The 23,283-nt window shown below is 39.8% G+C and overlaps 1 protein-coding gene across 5 annotated transcripts in view; it reads left to right on the top strand.

Annotated features, from left to right (window-relative positions):
* Nucleotides 1-23,283, top strand: part of SLC16A7 (solute carrier family 16 member 7) — a 182,296-nt gene that overhangs the window by 52,818 nt on the left and 106,195 nt on the right. For 4 of the 5 annotated variants that reach the window (XM_070454682.1, XM_070454686.1, XM_070454684.1 and 1 more), the window contains exon 2: nucleotides 5,286-5,383. The gene's annotated coding sequence lies outside the window, so the exon portion shown is untranslated. Of the gene's footprint in view, nucleotides 1-5,285; nucleotides 5,384-6,377; nucleotides 6,510-23,283 lie in introns of all 5 variants that reach the window. The other variant, XM_070454685.1, reaches the window with a different exon arrangement.

Raw genomic sequence — 23,283 nt, 5'->3', positions numbered from 1 at the left:
TAAATATAAGTTTGGCTCTAGGGAAGACAGAGGCTAATAGGAACTGCTATATGTTTTGCTTTCTTCACATTTCCCCATGCCAGCCCACCTCATAACCACCTCAACTTGCATCATAAAAGTAGGGTAAACTAAGGATGATGACACCAGTAAGACAAGCTGATTAAGATATGCTTTTGCAGTGTGTTTTGGCTTCAACCTTAGTCATGGTTAGTTTTCAGTACAATACTTGAAGAAATTATATTTGTTTTTAATACTGATGTTTCTCTCATCTTTGGCTTCTCAATTAGAAGGGCAGGTCGTAACAAAGATGTGTGAACAAGAATTGTGCCTTCAATATTTTTACTGAAGTTCTATAATCACAAATTTCGGTTCTTCTATTTTCTCACTTTTTGTTTATTCTAAGATGGTTTAAGTCATTTCCTTGAATTCCACTTACGCAATTTTGTTGTGCTTGTTTATCGATTTTAGGTTATACTCCTTGTTAAGAGGCACAATAGAATTTCTTGAAGTTGGCCATGAAAATGACTGCAGGCAGTAGCTGTAAATAGTGTTTCTGTGGTTGTATGTTACAAGGCTTTGGAGAATCTGCCTCCTGTGACTTTCAGAGATCACCTTTGGTGGTTGTGTAAACTTAAAATAGTGGGTTTGTTTTTGAGTATCTAAGGGTATGACGTGGAGTCTCATGCCTGTCACTTAACAGCAGAAGGACTGTTATTCTTTAGCTTTGTCCTAATGCCCTCGCAGTCTTCAACCTTGGGTCAGTCAGCCCCTTATCAGCTGATGTGATTTTACATTTTTGCCTCAATCATTCTCTCTCACTTTAAGTTCTCCTTTTGTAGTATTTGCTATTTGCTTCCAAAACAAACATGCTTTCTGCGCTTGTGAGGAAAGGAAAGGAGAAAGAGATTTAAAAGAAAATAATAGGTGGGTTCTCAGTTATTTTTTTGCTTTATTACTAATGCTAACTACTAGCATAAGGTATGGGATTATGATTGAGGTATTTATGAATAATTCATTCAAGGAATTTTTTCTAAGCCCTAATGAACACTGAATATTTACAAATATAATTGGGTGATGCTGTTAAGTTAAAGGAGAAAACACTCTCCTGGGAAAGTAGGTTTATCTGTTGTTTTCTAAAATAGATTCTCTTGACCATTCTGTCAAATGTATCAGTAAAATTACCTATTTTAGTTAATGTAATTTTTTAACTTTGATCACTCAAGAGGGAATAACCAACCATGTGTAAATATGAATAATATATTTTCTTCCTCTACATCACAAGTTCTTAGCCTCTTTAATAAGAACTTTTATAAAACTATATTTTATTTAAGTAAATTTTGCTTATGAGTTAGATCATGAACCCTGGGTAATGCATTTTAGTTGCAAAAATGATTGAGATATAAGTTAATTAATTATTATATGACCATGATCTGGACATAGAACTTCATGACACCATGGAATATTAAAATACTGAAATAGCTGCTGGTTTTTCCTAAAAAGTATGGCCACTTAATCACCTAAATAATGGCCTCTGAAATTACAAAATTAAAAATTATATTTTCCTACCTGATAATTGGAAAAGAGATTAGACATTAACACAGCTTTCCAGGGACTTAGAAATTCCTGTTATTTATTTTTTAATATTTATTTGGCTGCACTGGGTCTTCGTTGGGGCACATGAGACCTAGTTCCCCAATCAGGGATTGAACCTGGGCACTCCTGCTCTGGGAGCGGAGTCTTAGCCACTGGACTGCCATTTCTTATTTGTGTTGATTTTCAGTATAATAAGTCAGAGAACTGTGCTCCCAATGCAGGGGTACCCAGCTTCAATCCCTGGTTGGGGAACTAGATCTCACACACCCTGACTAAGTTGCTCAATTACTGAGTGACTGAACTGAACTGAACTGGCTGCACTGGTCTTAGTTGGGGCACATGGGTTTTATAGTAAGGGACCTATAATATAGTTTTTTGTTAGTAAGTAAAAACTTTTGTCATACTTCTCTGTGATTTAGGCATGCATGTTTCAGAAGGTCACATATACTAACTTTTATACAAGGTGAATGTTACTCAGAAGGTCAAAAAGCATGCCAAAACAAATAGAAAGCATTTTATTTCACTTTAACTACTCTCTTAAAAAAATTGTTTATTTAATGGATATGATCATATGACCGTCAAATTAGTCCTTTTTTTAAACACATATCAGCTCATAAGCTCTCACCTTTTAAGGCCTGTGGCCTGCTTCTGTTTAAAAAAAAATAGTAAAAGTAAACATTAAAGCAAATGAGAAAACTTTTGTTGCCCCATTTTTAACAACAAAATCCTATAAATTAAGATTATTCTGATATTCTAGAGTAAAATCAGGGAATTTGTAAACTCAAACCATTAAGAGAATTTTATAGTTAAGATACAAAGGAAAGAAAAAACTTTCCTTATTTCATTATTCTCAAATATTAGTAACATTATTGGGGCAAGGGATAAATAATGTAATTTGTGGGCAAAAATGAATTATATCAAATTATACAAGTATACATCATGTCTACACATGAAATTAAATCCAAAATGATGGATTTTCAGTGGTAGTCACTGAAGCAAAAAATTAAGTTATTGTAATAAGATGTTATGTTCCTAAACATGTTAACTTTATTATATAAATTTTGCTTATTGTGGTATAACAACACCAGTAATTTTGTAAAATATATTTTAATATTGATTCTAAATTCAAATGAACTTGATTGTCACTATAAGGAAGTTCTTCATGTGTAGAATTGACACATTTTTATGGGATAGTTACTAAATGAGACAGTTACATGTGCCTAATCTGCTTATTATAGTCTTGGAACTTCCACAGTAAGCAGATTGACTGCCAGCCTGAAATTCCTTCCATTTTAGACTACAATGTCGAAGTTCTCCAGTCAAACCAGGTGACATTGCAAGTTCTATCTCAATGACATTGTATTATCTATGTTCTCTCCTCTTAGTCTTTACTTTTGTGAAATATTCAGTAATCTTTGCATTACGCCATGCTCTATTAAACAATCTGATTTTTCTGGATAATATCTGAAAGTTCCTTAATTATGTTTGTTAATAATATGACAAACAAGACATATATGTGAATAAATCTCTTATTTTTCAAGTCAGGAATAAACAAGGAACTAATATTTATTCATCTATATAAACTAATATTTTTCACTGTCTTAACTCACAACTATTAATAATAATAATGATAATTGTTCATAGTACATTCTTCTTTTCTTATTTAGTTGCAAATACTATGCTCAGTTCAGTTCAGTTGCTCAGTCATATCCGACTCTTTGCGACCCCATGAATTGCAGCATGCCAGGCCTCCCTGTCCATCACCAACTCCCAGAGTCTACCCAAACCCATGTCCACTGAGTTGGTGATGCCATCTAACCATCTCATCCTCTGTCATCCCCTTCTCCTGCCCTCAATCTTTCCCAGCATCAGGGTCTTTTCCAATGAGTCAGCTCTTTGCATCAGGTGGCCCAAGTATTGGAGTTTCAGTTTCAGCATCAGTCCTTCCAGTGAACACCCAGGACTGATCTCCTTTAGCATGGACTGGTTGGATTTCCTTGCAGTCCAAGGGACTCTCAAGAGTCTTCTCCAACACCACAGTTCAAAAGCATCAATTCTTCAGAGCTCAGCTGTCTTTATAGTCCAACTCTCACATCCATACATGACCACTGGAAAAACCATAGCCTTGACTAGATGGACCTTTGTTGACAAAGTGATGTCTCTGCTTTTTAATATGCTGTCTAGGTTGGTTGTAACTTTTCTTCCAAGGAGTAACTGTCTTTTAATTTCCTGGCTGCAATTACCATCTGCAGTGATTTTGGAGCCCAGAAAAATAAAGTCTGACACTGTTTCCACAGTTTCCCCATCTATTTGCCATGAAGTGATGGGACCGGATGCCATGATCTTAGTTTCTTGAATGTTGAGCTAAATCAACTTTTTCACTCTCCTCTTTCACTTTCATCAAGAGACTCTTTAGTTCTTCTTCACTTTCTGCCATAAGGGTGGTGTCATCTGCATATCTGAGGTTATTGATATTTCTCCCAGCAATCTTGATTCCAGCTTGTGCTTCTTCTAGCCCAGCGTTTCTTGTGATGTACTCTGCATATAAGTTAAATAAGCAGGGTGACAATATACAGCCTTGACATATTCCTTTTCCTATTTGGAACCAGTCTGTTGTTCCATGTCCAGTACTAACTGTTACTTCCTGACCTGCATACAGGTTTCTCAAGAGGCAGGTCAGGTGGTCTGTTATTTCCATCTCTTGAAGAATTTTTCACAGTTTATTGTGATCCACACAGTCAAAGGTTTTGGCATAGTCAATAAAGCAGAAATAGATGTTTTTCTGGAACTCTCTTGCTTTTTTGATGACCCAGCAGATGTTGGTAATTTGATCTCTGGTTCCTCTGACTTTTCTAAAACCAACTTGAACATCTGGAAGTTCATGGTTCACGTATTGCTGAAGCCTGGCTTGGAGAATTTTAAGCATCACTTTATTAGCGTGTGAGATGAGTGCTAGCATTTTACAAATATTAACTAACTTAATTTAGTAGTCATGCAGTAGTAAATGCAGTAGTAGTAAATATTACTACATTCTCTTTTATTTTTTGCAATTAAGGGGATTGGATGGAGAAGTCAAAAACTTGTCTTAAGGACTATATAATCAAAGAACATACATGAATTGATGGTAAAATTTTGATGATCTTTTACAGAATTTTCTGATTTATTGTTAAGCTCAGAAATCTTACTAAAATTCTCCTTCAGTTTTTAAATGAATAAATTTAATGTAAATAGAGTCTTAATGTATTTCTGTAAAAATTTCAAGTTTGCTTTATAAACACACACAGACACACTCACACTTTTTCATTATCCTACCAAAAGTGGAAGGAAAAGTCTCAAAAAGTTACAGACAAGCCATTGTTAGTTTTGAAGTCCCAAATACACAGAACTGAGGTAAATCTCTTTGATGTTTTTGCAGGAAAATGTAAAGACAGGCACATATAAAGGCAGGCATGGTAGTTATGAGTTAGTGGTGATCTGAAGTAATTTAATGAGAAAACCTGCCCCCTGTCTAAAAAAGGGCTTTAAATAAAGCCTTGGAGATTTAGAAAAGGCAAACAGTAATTTCACCCTGGACAGCAGAAAGCTATATCCTATCCAGTCTTTCAGAGATAGAGTTGGATATTTTTTTCAGTTTTTATCATGCATCTCAATATTTAAGTGCTTATGTCATTCTCTGTTTTTTTTTTTTTTAGGAGTTAGTCTGACAATGTGATGGTCACCTGGGCAACCTTAGACACTGGAATCTTGGAAACCAAAGGACTTTTGGACTCTGTGCCGACAGAGCTGCCTTGTGAGTACTCTTAATGTATAGTAACATTTCTTCTCAGTCCTTCTAAATCATTTGCCTGTGGAATTGGTGGATCTTAAAGACCCCACCTGCCAATGCAGGAGATGTAAGAGATATGGGTTCAATCCATGGGTTGGGACGATCCCCTGGAGGAGGGCATGGCAACCCACTCCAGTATTCTTGCCTGGAGGATCCCAAGGACAGAGGAGCCTAGCAGGCTACAGTCTATGGGGCCGCAAAGAGTGGTACATGACTAAAGCTACTTAGGATGCATACTCAGTGTGAATGGCTTGGCTGGTATTTACATCCCTTTCAAAAATAGAACATATTTTAAAGGTGACACTTTAAATCTTTAGTCCTGTGACTCTATATTCTGTGTGATTTTAGTCAAGAGATTAAGCATCAGTTTCTCTGTATATAAAATAGAGCTAAATATAAACCCTTCCTTCACTAAAAGGATATTATAAAAGTAGTAAATGATAAATTTCACTAATAACACTAGAATTATGTTTGGTTACTATTACTAATATAAATGTTGGTTTAAATAAATGTGGAGGCTTTAAATATTTTATTTTTTCTTACTGTCTTTGTCATTTGCACCCTTTAAAAAATAACTGTATCCTGAACAAAAATGATTATGTCGGGATTTCTCATTCATATTTTATTTGTGTAAGGCTTTACTACTTGCAAAGATATAATTTAATTTGACCCTTAGTGCAGTCCTGGCGTAAAGCAGGTCAGGGATTATTATCCTCGCTGTGCAGATGAGAAAACTAATGCTCAGCACTGTCGGTGTCTTGCTCAAAATTGCATAACTAGAAAGAGAGACTTTGAATCGGATGTTCTTCTAACCAGTCCATGTGCTTTTCAGAAACTCTATTTAATTGGTGAAATTTCCTTTTTGCATTTGGTTTGCTGCCTGCTTTAATTATAAGAGTACTGGCCTTGATTCATGGACCTAACATTCCAGGTTCCCATGCAATATTGTTCTTTACAGCATCGGACTTCACTTCCATCACCAGTCACATCCACAACTGGGTGTTCTTTTTGCTTTGGCTTCATCTCTTCATTCTTTCTGGACTTATTTCTCCTCTCTTCTCCAGTAGCATATTGGGCACCTATCGACCTGGTGAGTTCTTTTTTCAATGTCCTATCTTTTTGCCTTTTCATACTATTTATGAGGTTCTCATGGAGAAGGAAAATACAACCCACTCCAGTATTCTTGCCTGGAGAATCCCGTGGACAGAGGAGCCTGGTGGGCTGCTGTCCATGGGGTCTCACAGTATCGGACACGACTGAAGTGACTTAGCAGGCATGCATGCATTGGAGAAGGAAATGGCAACCCACCCCAGTGTTCTTGCCTGGAGGATCCCAGGGAAGGTGGAGCCTGGTGGGCTGCTGTCTATGGGGTCGCACAGATACGACTGAAGCGACTTAGCAGCAGCAGCAGCATGAGGTTCTCAAGGCAGAATACTGAAGTGGTTTGCCATTCCCTTCCCCAGTGGACCACGTTTTGTCAGAATTCTCCACCATGACCCCTTCGTCTTGGGTGGCCCTACATGGCATGGCTCATAGTTTCAGTGATTAGACAAGGCTGTGGTCCATGGTGGAGAAGGCAATGGCACCCCACTCCAGTCCTCTTGCCTGGAAAATCCATGGACGGAGGAGCCTGGTGGGCTGCAGTCCATGGGGTCTCGAAGAGTCGGACACGACTAAGCGCCTTCACTTTCACTCTTCACTCTCACGCATTGGAGAAGGAAATGGCAGCCCGCTCCAGTGTTCTTGCCTGGAGAATCCCAGGGACGGGGGAGCCTGGTGGGCTGCCGTCTACGGGGTCACACGGAGTCGGACACGACTGAAGTGACTTAGCAGCAGCAGCAGCAGTGATCCATGGTGATCAGTTTGTTTAATTTTATGTGATTGTGATTTTCATTCTGTAAGAGGCTTGTGGAAACTTCCTGATGGGAGAGACTGACTGTGGGGGAATCTGGGTTTTGTTCTGATGGGTGAGGCCATGACTCAGTAAATCTTGAATCCAATTTTCTATTGATGGGCGGGGCTGTGTTCCCTCCCTGTTGTTTGCCCTGAGGCCAAACTATGGTAGGGGTAATGGCAGTAATGGTGACCTTCAAAAGGACTTATGCCTGCACCACTGCATTCAGTGCCCCTGACCCTGCAACAGGGCAGTGTTGACCCACGCCTCCACTGGGGACTCCTAGATGCTCATCTCGAGCCAGACATCCTGGAATATGAAGTCAAGTGGGCCTTAAGAAGCATCACTATGAACAAAGCTAGTGGAGGTAATGGAATTCCTGTTGTGCTATTTCCAATCCTAAAAGATGATGCTGTGAAAGTGCTGCATTCAATATACCAGCAAATTTGGAAAACTCAACAGTGGCGATAAAACTGGAAAATGTCAGTTTTCATTCCAATCCCAAAGAAAGGCAATGCCAAAGAGCGTTCAAACTGCGGCACAATTGTACTCATCTCACACGCTAGCAAAGTAATGCTCAAAATTCTCCAAATAAGGCTTCAACAGTATGTGAACTGAGAACTTCCAGATGTTCAATCTGGATTTAGAAAAGGTAGAGGAGCCAGAGATCAAATTGCCAACATCCGTTGGATCATAGAAAAAGCAAGAGAGTTCCAGAAAGACATCTACTTCTGCTTTATTGACTATGCTAAAGCCTTTGACTGTGTGAATCACAACAAACTATGGAAAATTCTTACAGAGAGGGGAATACCAAACTACCTGAACTGCCTCTTGAGAAATCTGCATGCAGGTCAAGAAACAACAGTTATAACTGGACATGGAACAACAGACTGGTTCCAAATCAGGAAAGGAGTACATCAAGGCTGTATGTTGTCACCCTCCTTATTTAACTTATATGCAGAGTACATCATGAGAAATGCCGGACTGTATGAAGCACAAGCTGGAATCAAGACTTCCGGGAGAAATATCAATAACCTCAGATATGCAGATGACACCACCCTTATGGCAGACAGCAAAGAAGAACTAAAGAGCCTCTCGATGAAAGTGAAAGAAGAGAGTGAAAAGGTTGGCTTAAAACTCAACATTCAGAAAATTAAGATCATGGCCTTAGGTCCCATCACTTCATGGCAAATAGATGGGGAAACACTGGAATCAGTGACAGACTCTACTTTCTTGTGCTTCCAAATTACTGCAGATGGTGACTGCAGCCATGAAATTAAAAGACAATTGCCCCTTGGGAGAAAAGCTATGATCAACCTAGACAGCATATTAAAAGAAGAGACATTACTTTGCCGACAAACATCCATCTAGTCAAAGCTATGGTTTTTCCAGTAGTCATGCATGGATGTGAGTGTGGGACCATAAAGAAAGCTGAGCACCAAGGAATTGATGCTTTTGAACTGTGGTGTTGGAGAAGACTCTTGAGAGTCCCTTGGACTGCAAGGAGATCCAACCAGTCCATCCTAAAGGAGATCAGTCCTGGGTGTTCATTGGAGGGACTGATGCTGAAACTGAAACTCCAATACTTTGGCCACCTGATGCAAAGAGTTGACTCATTGGAAAAGACCCTGATGCTGGGAAAGATTGATGGCAGGAGGAGAAGGGGGGGACAGAGGATGAGATGGTTGGATGGTATCACTGACATGATGGCCATGAGTTTGAGTACGCTCTGGGAGTTGGTGATGGACAGTGAAGCCTGGCATGCTGCAGTCTATGGGGTTATAAAGAGTCAGACACGACTGAGCGACTGAACTGAACTGAACTGTGATGAATTTACAAAATTGTTTCACCTGTTTATTAGAAATAGTTCCTAGAACAACTGGATGATTATATTCTGCTTTCAATCTGAATTTCATGAACACATCTTTGTATGTCCTGGTGGTAGGCAGAATAAGGGCAAAATGATGGCTCCCCACATCATAATCCCTTCACCCTAGGAATGTTTTGTTACAAGGCCGGGGAGAAGTAAGGCTGCTCTTCAGATGACCTTGTGATTATCCCTGATAATCTACAGGTGCCTGTTGTACTCACCAGGGGTCTGATGAAATAGAGCACAGAAAGGATTCAGCCCAATGTTGTTGGTATGAGGATGTAGGAATGTGGCCACAAGTCAAGAATTCAGGTGACTTTTAGGGACTAGAAAAGGCAAGGAAACAGATCCTTCCCTTGGCCTCCCACTGACACCTTGATTTTAGCCCAGGGAGACTTCTGACCACCAGAACCATGATAATAAATTTGGGTTATTATAAGCCACTAAGTTTCTGATGGCTTATCACAGCAGTTGTAGAAAAACTACCACAGCCTGACGCTGTGAGATTAGGCAATGAAGCTTGAGAGCACAGTCTTTTATGCCAGGGTGACATGAGGTCAGTCACAGTGTTGAGGTAGGTTTAATATGTCATGTGATTCCTTTTGGCTACATGATTTCCTAGGGGAACTGACTTGTCCCTGCCTGCTCCTTTTTAGTTAAGAGCACAGGCTATGGATCCTGCGTATATGAGTTCAGACCCGCCTCTGAACTTACGTCAGGCATACTTCAATTTATTGAGCTTTACTTTATAGAGATTCCCAAATATTGTGTATTTTACCAACTGAAGGTTTGGGGGCAACAATTCTAGGCACCCTTTCTCCAACAGCATTTGCTCACTGTGTGATTCTGTGTCACGTATTCGTAATTCTTGCAATATTTCAAACCCTCCACCAGAGAAAACATTACAACTCACTAAAGGCTCAGATGATGACTTAGCATTTTTTAGCAATAAAGTATTTTTAAATTAATGTGTGTACATTTTTTAGACATAATGCTGCTATTGCACGCTTAATAGACTGTAGTATGGTATAAGCTTAACTTTTGTGTGCACTGCTTATGTAACTTGCTTTATTTTGATACTTGCTTTATTGTGGTGGTTGGAACTGAACTGCAGTATCTATAGCGATTGCCTGTAATTATAAACTTCCAGAGCATTCAGTTTTTGCTCTGTGAAACAAAGACAGTAAAGGCATCTTCTTCATAGGGCTGCTGTGAGAACTAACTTAATTTACATTTTAAGTACTTGAAATGGTATTTGGCATATAGTAGGGGCTATATTCGGAGAAGGCAATGGCATCCCACTCCAGTACTCTTGCCTGGAAAATCCCATGGATGGAGGAGCCTGGTGGGCTGCAGTCCGTGGGGTCGCAAAGAGTCAGACATGACTGACCGACTTCACTTTCACTTTTCACTTTCATGCACTGGAGAAGGAAATGGCAACCCACTCCAGTGTTCTTGCCTGGAGAATCCCAGGGATGGGGTCTCACAGAGTCGGACACGACTGAAGTGACTTAGCAGCAGCAGTAGCAGGGGTTATATTGGAGAAGGAAATGGCAACCCAATCCAGTATTCTTGCCTGGGAAATCCCATGGACAGAAGAATCTGGCGGGCTACAGTCTATGAGGTCACAAAGGGTCCGACATGACTGAGCACATACGCCAAGGCAGGGGCTATATATATATTAGCTATTGCTATTATTATTACTTTTATTCCTTAAATACTGTATTCTCTAGGCTCACACTCTTTTTTTCATTTATAGATAGATGAGTGTCCAAAACCTCTGGAGGAATGCCTTTGGGGTAGAAGCATTGTTTTGTTTGTTTGTTAGAGTGCTGGGACTGCTGTTGGACAACTTCACTGAGACGGAATTCACGTTGCATCCGATGCACCCGTTTAAAAGCACACGATCTCTAATGCTTTTAGTGCATTCACCACTCTGCCGCCAGCACCATAAGCAATTTTAGGACATTTTCACTCTCCAAAATGGTTCCCAACCCGACAGCTCTCATGTCCTGATTCCCCTACCCCCCAGCTCTAAGCAACCGCTCGTCTACTTCATCTCTGTATATTTTGTTGTCTGGATATTTCATATAAATGCAATCATATAACATGTGGTCTTCTGTGACTAGATTATTTTGCTTAGTATTATGTTTTCAATGTTCATTCATGTTGTAGCATGTTACAGTACTGCATTCCTTTCTGCAGATGAATAATATATTCCACTGTATGGTAGACTGCAATTTGCTTATCTGTTCATCAATTGATGGATACTTGGATCATTTCCATTCTTTGCCTTTTATGAATCATGCTGCTATAAATATCTGAGTACAGTTTCTGTGTGGACATGTTTTCATGTCTCTTGGGTGTATGCCTTGGAGTGGAATTGCTGGATCATATGATAATTTGATGTTTAACCTTTAAGGAACTGTCAACTCTTCTCTAAGGCAGCTGCACCATTGCCTAGATGGGAAGGAAGCCCAGAAGGAGGAGATATATGTATATGTGTGGCAGATTCATTTTGCAGTATAGTGGAAACTAACGCAACATCGTAAAACAACTGTACACTGATAAAAATTCATTTAAAAAAATCACGCTGAGATACCACTTCATACTCATTAGGACAGCTGTAATCAAAGTCAATAGCAAGTGGTGGTGAGACTGTGGAGACAGTGGAGCCCTCACTGCTAGAGACATCTTAATGCAACTAAGTTCCCTTGATTTCATAATTTGTTATGTAACCTAATTTTAAAACTATATTTTCCTTTTTTCTTTTTTAATTGTGGTATAGTTGATTTATAACATAAGTCTAAGTGTACAAAATAGTGATTCAAAATTTTTAAAGGTTATACTCAATTTATAGTTTTTATAAGAGATTAAAATTTTGTACTTTTATGTAACTCTCCTTTTCTGCTCTCATTATTGTGAATATGTCGATGGCAGGCAAATTTTGCATCAGTTTGGTTCACTTTACTCACTCAGTCGTGTCGGCTCTTTGCTACCCCATGGACTGCAGAACGCCAGGCTTCCCTGTCCATCACCAACTCCCGGAGTTTACTCAAACTCATGGCCATTGAGTCAGTGATGCCATCCAACCATCTCACCCTCTGTCATCCCGTTCTCCTCCCACCTTCAATCTTTCTCAGCATCAGGATCTTTTCTAATGAGTCAGTTTTTCGCATCAGGTGGCCAAAGTATTGGAGTTTCAGCTTCAATATTGTCCTTCCAAAGAACATTCAGGATTCATTGATTTTCTTTAGAAGGGACTGGTTGGATCTCCTTGCTGTCCAAGGGACTCTCAAGAGTCTTCTCAAACACCACAATTCAAAAGCATCAATTCTTCGGCGCTCAGCTTTCTTTAAGTCCAGCTCTTACATCCATACATGACTACTGGAAAAACCATAGCTTTGACTAGATGGATGTTGTAATCAAAGTAATGTCTCTGCTTTTTAATATGCTGTCTAGTTTTATCATAGTTTTTCTTCCAAGGAGCAATTGTCTTTTAATTTCATGGCTGCAGTCACCATCTACAGTTATTTGGGAGCCCAAGGATATAAAGTGTGTCACTGTTTCCAGTGTTTCCCTGTCTATTTGCCATGAAGTGATGGGACCAGATGCCATGATCTTAGTTTTCTGAATGTTGAGTTTTAAGCCAACTTTTTCACTCTCTTCTTTCACTTTCATCGAGAGGCTCTTTAGTTCCTTCTTTGCTGTCTGCCATAAGGGTGGTGTCATCTGCATATCTGAGGTTATTGATATTTCTCCCAGCAATCTTGATTGCAGCTTGGCATTTCTCATGATGTAGTCTGCATATAAGTTAAATAGGCAGGGTGGCAATATACTGCCTTGATGTACTCCTTTTCTGATTTGGAACCAGTCTGTTTTTCCATGTCCAGTTCTAACTGTTGCTTCCTGACCTGCATACAGATTTCTCAAGAGGCAGGTCAGGTGATCTGGTATTCCCCTCTCTTTAAGAATTTTCCACAGTTTGTGGTAATCCACACAGTCAAAGGCTTTGGCATAGTCAATAAAGCAGAAGTAGATATTTTCCCAGCCCTCTCTTGCTTTTTCTATGATCTAACGGTTGTTGGCAATTTGATCTCTGGTTCCTCTGCCTTTTCTAAATCCAGATGAACATCTGGAAGTTCATGGTTTACGTATTGTTGAAGAATGGCTTGGAGAATTTTGAGCATTACTTTGCTAGCGTATGAGATGAGTGCAATTGTGCAGTAGTTTGAGCATTCTTTGGCATTGCCTTTCTTTGGGATTGGAATGAAAACTGACATTTTCCAGTCTTGTGGCCACTGCTGAGTTTTCCAAATTTGCTGTTATATTGAGTACAGCACTTTCACAGCATCATCTTTTAGGATTTGAAATAGCTTAACAAGAATTCCATCACCTCCATGAGCTTTATTTGTAGTGATGCTTTCTAAGGCCCTCTCGACTTCACACGCCAGGCTGTCTGACTCTAGGTGAGTGATCACACCATCTTGATTCTGTGCGTCGTGAAGATCGTTTTTGTGTGGTACTTCTGTGTATTTTTCCCATTTCTTCTTAATATCTTCTGCTTCTGTTAGGTCCATACCATTTTTGTCCTGTACTGTGCCCATCTTTGTATGAAATGTTACCTTGGTATCTCTAATTTTCTTGAAGAGATCTCTAGTCTTTCATATTCTGTTGTCTTCCTCTATTTCTTTGCATTGATCACTAAGGAAGGCTTTCTTATCTCTCCTTGCTATTCTTTGGAACTCTGCATTCACATGGGTATATCTTTCCTTTTCTCCTTGGTCTTTCACTTCTGTTCTTTTCACAGCTATTTGTAAGGCCTCCTCAGAAAACCATTTTGCCTTTCTCTTTCTTGGGGATGGTCTTGATCCCTGTCTCCTGCACAGTGTCACAAACCTCCATCCATAGTTCTTCAGGTACGCTGTCTATCAGGTCTAATCCCTTGAATCTATTTGTCAGTTCCACTGTATAATCGTAAGGAATTTCATTTAAGTCATACCTGACTGGTCTAGTGGTGTTCCCTGCTTTCTTCAATTTAAGTCTGACTTTGGCAGTAAGGAGTTCATGATCTGAGCCAGTCAGCTCCCGGTCTTGTTTTTGCTGACTGTATAGAGCTTCTCCATCTTTGGCTGCAAAGAATATGATCAGTCTGATTTTGGTGTTGACCATCTGGTGATGTCCATGTGTAGAGGGTTTTCTTGTGTTGTTGGAAGAGGCTATGACCAGTACATTCTCTTGGCAAAACTTTATTAGCCTTTGCCCTGCTTCATTCTGTACTCCAAGGCCAAATTTGCCTGTTATTGCAGGTATTTCTTGACTTCCTACTTTTGCATTCCAGTCCCTTATAATGAAAGGGACATCTTTTTTGAGTGTTCTAGAAGGTCTTGTAGATCATCATAGAACAGTTCAACTTCAGCTTCTTCAGCATTACTGGTGGGGGCATAGACTTGGATTACTGTGATATTGAATGGTTTGCCTTGGAAATGAACAGAGATCATTCTGTCATTTTTGAGATTGCATCCAAGTACTGTATTTTAGACTGTTTTTTTGACTATGATGGCTACTCCATTTCTTCTAAGTGATTCTTGCCCGCAGTAGTAGATATAATGGTCATCTGAGTTAAATTCACCCATTGCATATCCTATAGCGATTCAATTCCTTCAACTCGTTTGTCTTTCTGTTTTAGCTGATATTGTCAGTCTCTTGTTTTGATGTCACTGTTTAAGCATGCATATTTCTTGGTACCATGAAAAGTATGCAACATCCTATAAAAAAATGTCTTAGATTAAACAAAAAAAAACTGCAAGCGAGAAAACCTGGTATGAATTTTCAAAGAGATTCTGTGAGGAGGGAAGCCTCTGAACTGGCTGGTTAGAGACTGCTCCTCTGTCTGTGCCGCAGTCACTGTGTCTGGCCGTGATGTGGCGCGTGTTCCAAAGGCCTGGTAGGATCATGTATTTGCTTCACTTTTTAGATTTCGGCCACAATAACTATATTTCAAAGTACAATATATTAATTAATTCAGCCAACATACTTTACTCACCTCCCAGTATCAATGGATAATGTATGTCTCTTCAAGGCTTTCCTGGGACAGTGGGGAAGGAACAATGATCCCAAAATAGCAAAACTTCCAGGAGTAGAGTCAGGCAGGGAGGCAGGATCTGTTTAGTTTGTCTAGTGCCCTGCATACGGAGGCCAGGAGCAACATGCCGTAATTCCTTATGTAGTTTCTTTAATATTTTATTTTGTTTTGTTTATTTGACTGTGCCAGGTCTTAGCTGTGACATGCTGGATCTCTAATTGCAGCATGCTGGATCTAGTCCCCTGACCAGGGATCGAACCCAGGCCCCCTGCTTTGGGAGCAAGGAGTCTTAGCCACAGAACCACCAGGAAAGTTCCTCTTTTATAGGTTTTAATCACATATTGTTAGAACTGTTGGAATAGTTTGTGCCTGTTTTCTGACTCCCTATGTTTTCTCTAGCAATTGGATACTTACAAACTATATCATGGCCTTATTGGATATGTGGTTTAGAAACACACCAATGATCATGTTGTATGCTTTTAATTCAATGTTATTTCTATTTTCCTTCACATATACTTGGCATCTTTGTGGTGTCCTTTGGTCATTTTTTCCAACTTCTATTTTATACCATCACTTCTCCATCACTTCACTAATTGGCATCTTATTTGCCTGGATGCAGTTAAAAAGTCACAGAAAGTTGGGAGGGGCTTTCTTCATGGCACTTACCCACGTGGAAGTATAGAGATCACTGTGTAGGCTCAGAAACTTTTGAACACTGAATGTACAAAAGATGCCATTCTCTTCTAACTTTGCTTTAACTTTGAGACTTGACAGAAGGGTACCCGAAAAAAGAAGAGAAGCTGTTTGAATTTAAAAAGTTACTGGGATGAGTTAGTGGAAGGTTTCAAAAAAACTTACATACCAAATACCTTGCCATATCTTCCTTACCTCTGTAGGCCTTTTTAGTTTGAAATTACATCAAGAAATCAGGAGGGAGGAAAGCTGAGCACACTCAACAATGTTTTCCCTATTAAAATTAATCCCACACTTAAACCGTGTTCTCCTTTCTCTTATATAGACTGTGAATCCTGGGGGGTTGATGTCAATACTGAGAGCAAATAATTAGGCTTTTTCTTTCAGGCTGAATTGACTAGATTCATATGCTTTTGGAGGTCTTTCTCTTTTAAAATTGGTCTATAGTTGCTTTACAATATTGTGTTAGTTCCTGCCGTATGACACAGTGAGTCAGCCATGTAGACTTGTGCTCCGTCGCTCAGTGGTGTCCGACTCTGTGACCCATTGGACTGCAGCCCAACAGGCTCCTCTGTCCATGGGATTTTTCAGGCAGGAATCCTGGAGTGGTTGCCATTTCCTTCTCCAGGGGATCTTTTGACCCAAGGATCGAGCCCGGATCTCCGGCACCGGCAGGTGGAGACTTTGCCTGCTAAGTCTTCAGGAAGCCCGACCAGCTGTATACATACGTTGTGTGTATTTATACACATATGCCCTCCGTCTTGGCCCTTCCTCTTTTCCCACCTCCCCTCTAGGTCATCACAGGGCGCTGAGCTGAGCTCTCTGTGCTTACAGCGGGTTCCCACTAGCTGTCTATTTTACACAGTCTCTCTAACCTAGGAAATTCTTAAAATTAATTATTTTGTCTTTCCCATTCAAGGTATATTCCAGAAATAATGAATTCTGAATTCCTGTTAAAAGTAAATCAGTTACCTTGGCTAATGCGTCCATGAAAAATCTAAATAATAATGAGTACATTGGTTTCAGGTATAGGGTACTATCTCTTAGATATCAAATTCTGATCATTGGATCCTAACATTGCTTAAGGGCTTTATGATGCTGTGGCAGATGCCCTGAGCAGATAATTTTATGATTATGGTTCTTATCTATAAAATATGTGAATGTATGTAGAAATGAGTTAAATCACACAAGATTCTGTGGTATATGTCAACTCATAATACTTTATATTTTAGGTTTAACAGCTAAGCTTTGTTAACTGTATATGAATTTATTTTCCATCATAAGAGTGACTCTTTGAGAAAAGAGAACCTGTGCTACTTACCTTGACCTTCTTACTGTTCATAACATAATGACTTTTATATGCTAGCTACTTGCTAAATGTTGGTTAAATTGATTAATTAACACAAGGAAAACAATAGATTTGGCTCGTCCCTTTGACTCAGCTTTTTAATTCTTAAAATTTATGCTAACTAAAGAATGTGGCTTGGATATGTGGTCAAATGGAATTTCTAACTGAATTTTTCTCCAAAATTGAGACTCGCTTTGTAGGAGCGCAACCTGCACTAGTACATACGTAGTAAGGACCAGACTCGGCTTCCCTGGCAACTCGGCAGTGAAGAATTCACCTGCCGACGCTGGAGACTTGGGTGTTGACCCTGGGCTGGGAGATCCCCTGGAGAAGGAAACGGAAGCCCACTCCAGTATTCTTGCCTGGGAAATCTCATAGCTAAAGGAGCCTGGCAGACTGCAGTCCATGGGGTTGCAAAGAGTCAGACATGACTTATTGATAAGATAACAAATGAACCAGGCCACAACACAGCTCCTCTGTAGGAAGGCACATATCGAAAAGAGAGTTCCAGAAATGTCTGACCTAAACTTGCTTAGTTTTCTTTTTTCAAATTCAGCAACCAGATGTGCAATATACTGAAGTATGATTTTACCAGCGTTGTCTCTGTGAGGAAATGTGAAGCCAGGAGGCAGATGAGAAGCCTGAGACTCAGAGAGGTCAGGTACTTTGTTCAAGGTCAGAAGTAGAATGTAGGTTTGAACCGGAGCTTTCTAACACTAAATCAAATACCTTTTAAAAAAAAGAATCCCTTAGAATAGGGTGAAGAAGGGCAGCAAGGAGTTGTTCTACACCATAGTAGAAAATAACCACAGTACCATGGTAGGAAATAGCTGGCTCCCCAGCAGAAGGAAGCCGAGTAAGTAGACTGGGGCTCTTCCCAGGGCCAGACAAAGGCGCAGACGGTCTGTGGGCCCTGTCTGCTACTGAGGAGGATGTCAAAAGAGTCGAGTCCACACGGGGAGCCCAGAGACAAAATAATTGAAGCCATGGGATTTTTATCAAGTCCTAGGACATTCAACTCCTATAAGCCTTGCTTTTGCCGTTGTCTTCACATTCTTTTTTCAGTGCAGCCAATCCTTACTGGCTGGTGTTAAGAGTAAAACTCCAGAGGGACAGGAAGGGAGGCGGGGCGTGGCTCTCCTTCCCCACTTGCGGACTCCGTAACCAGGCCGGTAGAGTGGAATCATTTGACTGCAACTCCTTTGCACCCAGCACCCTCTGGAGAATCACTCCCAGGCATGAGGGCTCCTCCCGAAATGGGGGAAGGGAGCCACAGTCTGGCAGGGGCGTGGACTGTGTCCCACCTCAGGCTGCTGGCTCCCTGCCTACCACAGCCCTCAACAGCCTGGGGTAGGGGCATTAGGGGACTGAGCTAAACCTATCCCTTTCCAGATCGAGGTGTCTGCTTCATCTCTCTGCCTCGTTACGTTTTTTTTTTCTACCTCTACTGAGATGTGCTAGATGACACATCACATTATCTAAGTTTAAGGTGTGCATGCGTGCATACGGACACTTCAGTCGTGTCCGACTCTTTGTGACCCCATGGACTGTAGCCTAACCAGGCTCCTCTGTCCATGAAATCTGCCATTTCCTTCTCCAGGGGGTCTTCCCAACTCAGGGATCACACCTGCACCTCTTATGTCTCATGCACTGGCAGGCGGGTTCTTTACCACTAGCAGCACCTGGGTATTTGATACGCATATATATTACGAAGCTATTGTTACAATAAGGTTAGTGAACGTCACCTCCCATAATTATCATTTTGGTGTTGTTATGGTGGGAACAGTAATGCCGTACTCTTCCTAGCAACTTTCAAATGTACAATATGATATTCTTAACTACAGTCACCATGCCGTAGTATAGGCCCTCAGAACTTACTCAGCTTAGAACTGAATCTTTGTACTCTCTGACCAGCATCTCCCCATTTCCCCCACTCCTTAGGCCCTGGCAACTGCCACTCTCTTCTCTGTTTCTATTAGTTCAGTTCCACATATAAGTGAGATCACACCATATTTGTCTTTCTAAGTTATTTAACTTAGCATAACAGCCTCAAGGTCTATCCATGTTGCCCCAAAAGGCAGAATTTTTGTCTTTTTTATGGCTAAATAACATTCCGGTATATATATATATATACACACCTTGTGTGGTGTGTGTGTGTGTGCATGCACATTTGCACGTGTGTGGGGCACACTTTCTTTATGCATTCGTTTGTGGTGGGCACTTAGGTCGTTTCTATATCTCAGTTAGTGTGACGGGCACTGCAGTGACCTCAGCAGTGCAAATATCCCTCCCGGATATTAGTAAACCTTCTTTGGTTATATCCCCAGAAGTAGAACTGCTGGATCATACAGCAGGTCCACTTTTCATTTTCTGAGCAGCCTCCATACGATTTTCCACGGGGCTGCAGCGATTTGCAGCGCTACCAACAGTGCACCGGGGCCCCCTTTTCCCGCATCCTCACCAGCATTTGTTATCTCGGGTCTTTTTGATAATAGCCACTATACTTTTAAAATTTATATTTCATGGCATCAGCATTTGAAGATTTTATACTTTAATTTAAAACGTTTCAAGGTTTTTGTTAATTTTTAATAAAGATAGAAATTCATTTTGAGGTGTAGAAGAATCTCATACCTGGTACGATGTGACTGGACCAGTAGATGTATTGTTGCCTCGAGCTCTATTTACTCACATCTCATATTAACGTCTGGGGAAGGCAATGGCACCCCACTCCAGTCCTCTTGCCTGGAAAATCCCACGGACGGAGGAGCCTTGGTGGGCTGCAGTCCATGGGGTCTCGAAGAATCAGACACGACTGAGCGACTTCACTTTCACTTTTCACTTTCATGCATTGGAGAAGGAAATGGCAGCCCACTCCAGTGTTCTTGCCTGGAGAATCCCAGGGACGGGGGAGCCTGGTAGGCTGCCGTCTACGGGGTCGCACAGAGTCGGACACGACTGAAGCGACTTAGCAGCAGCAGTAGCAGCATATTAATGTCTAATGCCTTTGTAGCATTTCTTTAAAAAACAAGAGAAATGATGGCTTCTATGTTACTAACAGCAGTGAAAAGTCCATTAAAACTAACATTAGCATTAAAGCTCCAATGTTAGTATTATTGATTATAGTAGTAGATGGAAAGTACAAATGATCGTATTATCTTATAACACGCGCTAAGTCGCTTCAGTCGTCTCCATCTCTTTGTGACCCTGTGGACTGTAGCCTGCTAGGCTCCTGTATCCATGGAATTCTCCAGGCAAAAATACTGGAGTGGGTTGCCATGCCCTCCTCCAAGGGATCTTCCAGATGCAGGGATCAAACCCGCATCTCTTTAGTTTCCTGCATTGGCAGGTCGGTTCTTTACCACTAATGCCACTTGGGAAAACCCATCTTGTGACATATGCCAAGGTATACGTGTGTGTGTATGTGTGTGTGTGTGTCCACAGATGGCTTTGGGGTATGAGTCTAGGAAAGCAGCAGTGAGGAGTTATTGATCACTATGCCATGGTCTGAGCTTCTATTAACTGACCAGTTTAGGCAAAGATACTGAAGTACTGAGGCTTTACTCAAATAGAGAAAGTGGATGCTGGTATAACAACTGGAAAGCTATCAACTTTATTGAAATAAAATTGTGCCTATGGGGAAGAAGGGAAGGAGATGTATTTGAGTCCTTGTGGGAGTAGACTCTACCAGGACTGGTAATTCGATGTGATTGTAGAGAAGGGGAGACAGGATTGCTGACTTTGACTTTGAGCTGAGTCTCTGGCAGAGGCTGCTGCATTTACTAGAAAGCTATGAAACCACGTGCATGCTGAGGGTGATGGTGGGGAGCTAAGAGGAGTCAGAAGTTCTGAGCTAGAAGTTCTGAGTCAGAAGTTCTCTCTCTGAATGTGTTTCCTATATTGGCTGAATACAATAAGATCTATTAACTGAATAACTGTCAAAGAAGGAAGTATCTTAAATGTTCCCTATACTCAAATCATGTTTCCAATAGTTCTGCTGTAATATTATTGGGCTGCTGTCATCAGCAAAAGAGGAAATCTGTTGAAATGGCAGAATACCTCTGTATTTTGAGTTTAGGACCCCTTTGCTCCCATTATATTTTCCTGTGGTACTTTAAAAGTTTGGAAGAATTAACTTATGCAAGAAAATTTAACTGAGGACTTTTTTCCTTCTATGCTTATCAAAGTTAAAAAGAGATTTCCTTTTACATTATAACTCTGAGGGATAATTAACTCAGGGAATAAATTTGGGTTGTTATCTTCTAGTACATGCTGATTTCAAACTCCATTACAATTCTAGAATTCTGAAAATAATGAGATCACAATTATGCTTAATGAATGTTAAGAGTATAGTACTCTTTCCAGGAAAAGAATAGGAAAAACAACAACAACCACCAAATGGGAAAAGCAACCCATTAGAAGATTTCCATTGTGTTTGTGAAGTATTTGATCAGCCTTTTGACTAGTTCACTGCTTTTCCTCACCCAAGTATCTGTTACTGAGCTTTCGGCTTTGCAGAATTTCTTACATTTTTTATGCAGATGAAAAACGCGTCTTCCCTTTTAGCTCAGGTTTTACTCCTTAGTCATAATGTAGAAAACATCAAAATCTCGCAAGGGAAATATGCGAATCCTGCATGGAACTTGGGAATAATGTTATAAACAAACTCATGGCCAAGAACCCATTGTCATGTTTCAAATGCAGAATTAATAACCTGTTCCAATTGCACACATGCTATTTACCAAGATTTTCCCCTGAGGCTATTTTCTCTCTTTCACTGTCTTGTCCCTGAATTATTGAAGAATTCTGGAAACTGGGGAAAAAAAAAAAAAAAAAAACTCACTCTACCACATTTTTGGAATTACTCTTGAGAATTTATAACCTTGGCAAAGGTTAGTCACCTTCAGCCATTTTCTCCGCCGGGCGCTTGGTGAACAAGTCTGTTTTGCATTTGGCTTTTCTTTTCTCAAAGGTTTATGTAATAAACACGACTGTCTGTATTACTCAGATAATAATTTTTTAAGGATTTAATGTTGTTGTAACAATAAGCAGAGTCATACAAAATAAGTACAAAATGTATTGTTCATATTTCTGCCAATTCTAATTTTTATAGCTCTTATGTTATAGAGTTATTCTCTTGATAGCATAATATTTATATATTAAACATATATTTTTGTACTTATTTTTTATTTAACTTTAGAACATTTTATAATAATACTAAGTAAAAATATTAATCACACATGAGACCTTTTTAAATTTAGCATTCTTGGTATAATTAATGGTATGTTTGCTTAATAAAGTTAATAATTATTCATTTGCATAGAATTGGGTCTTGTCATTTGGTATTATATAAAAGTAATTGATAAAGTTAATAACTATTGAAATTTTATTCTTCTGCATCTGGAAAAAATATTACTTGAAGTATGTCTACAGAGTACATAATGCAGTTATTATTAATTGATTAATAACCTATGTTACAGCAGGTAATTTTACCCTAAATAAGTGTATTGAACACTTACTACCTATTAAGCACTTTTCTGTGTTGGGACAAAGGTATTTGAAGAGTTCTTAGTAAAGATGTCATCTGCTTTTGATTTCTGTAAGTACTACATAATTGTGAAATCCATATTGCTTCATTTAGTGTTTCATTTTTTTAAACCTAAGATTTTAATAGAAGACAGAAAAATACCAACTGTCTTATTTTGTAAAGGCATTTGCATCATTTAGTTAAAAAAATTAGAAGAAATGTCCAGAGATTATCTATGTAACTTTCCGGTTATTGAAACCATTATATATGTACATTTAGAAACGCAGCCTCTTAATATCCTTGGGGATCGTATTTTACAAGTCGTTGCTATTGCCTAAGTCTAAATAATGGCATCTTTCATAAGGGAAATCAAATTCTCATCTACTAACCATAGAAAGGCTGACTTGCCATTCAGTGGAGGAAAATGTGGACCTTGGCTCCAAATAACAA

The sequence above is a fragment of the Odocoileus virginianus genome, chromosome 24 (assembly GCF_023699985.2).
Source record: "Odocoileus virginianus isolate 20LAN1187 ecotype Illinois chromosome 24, Ovbor_1.2, whole genome shotgun sequence".
Lineage (NCBI taxonomy): Eukaryota > Metazoa > Chordata > Mammalia > Artiodactyla > Cervidae > Odocoileus > Odocoileus virginianus.
This window is presented reverse-complemented; position numbering and strand designations above follow the sequence as displayed.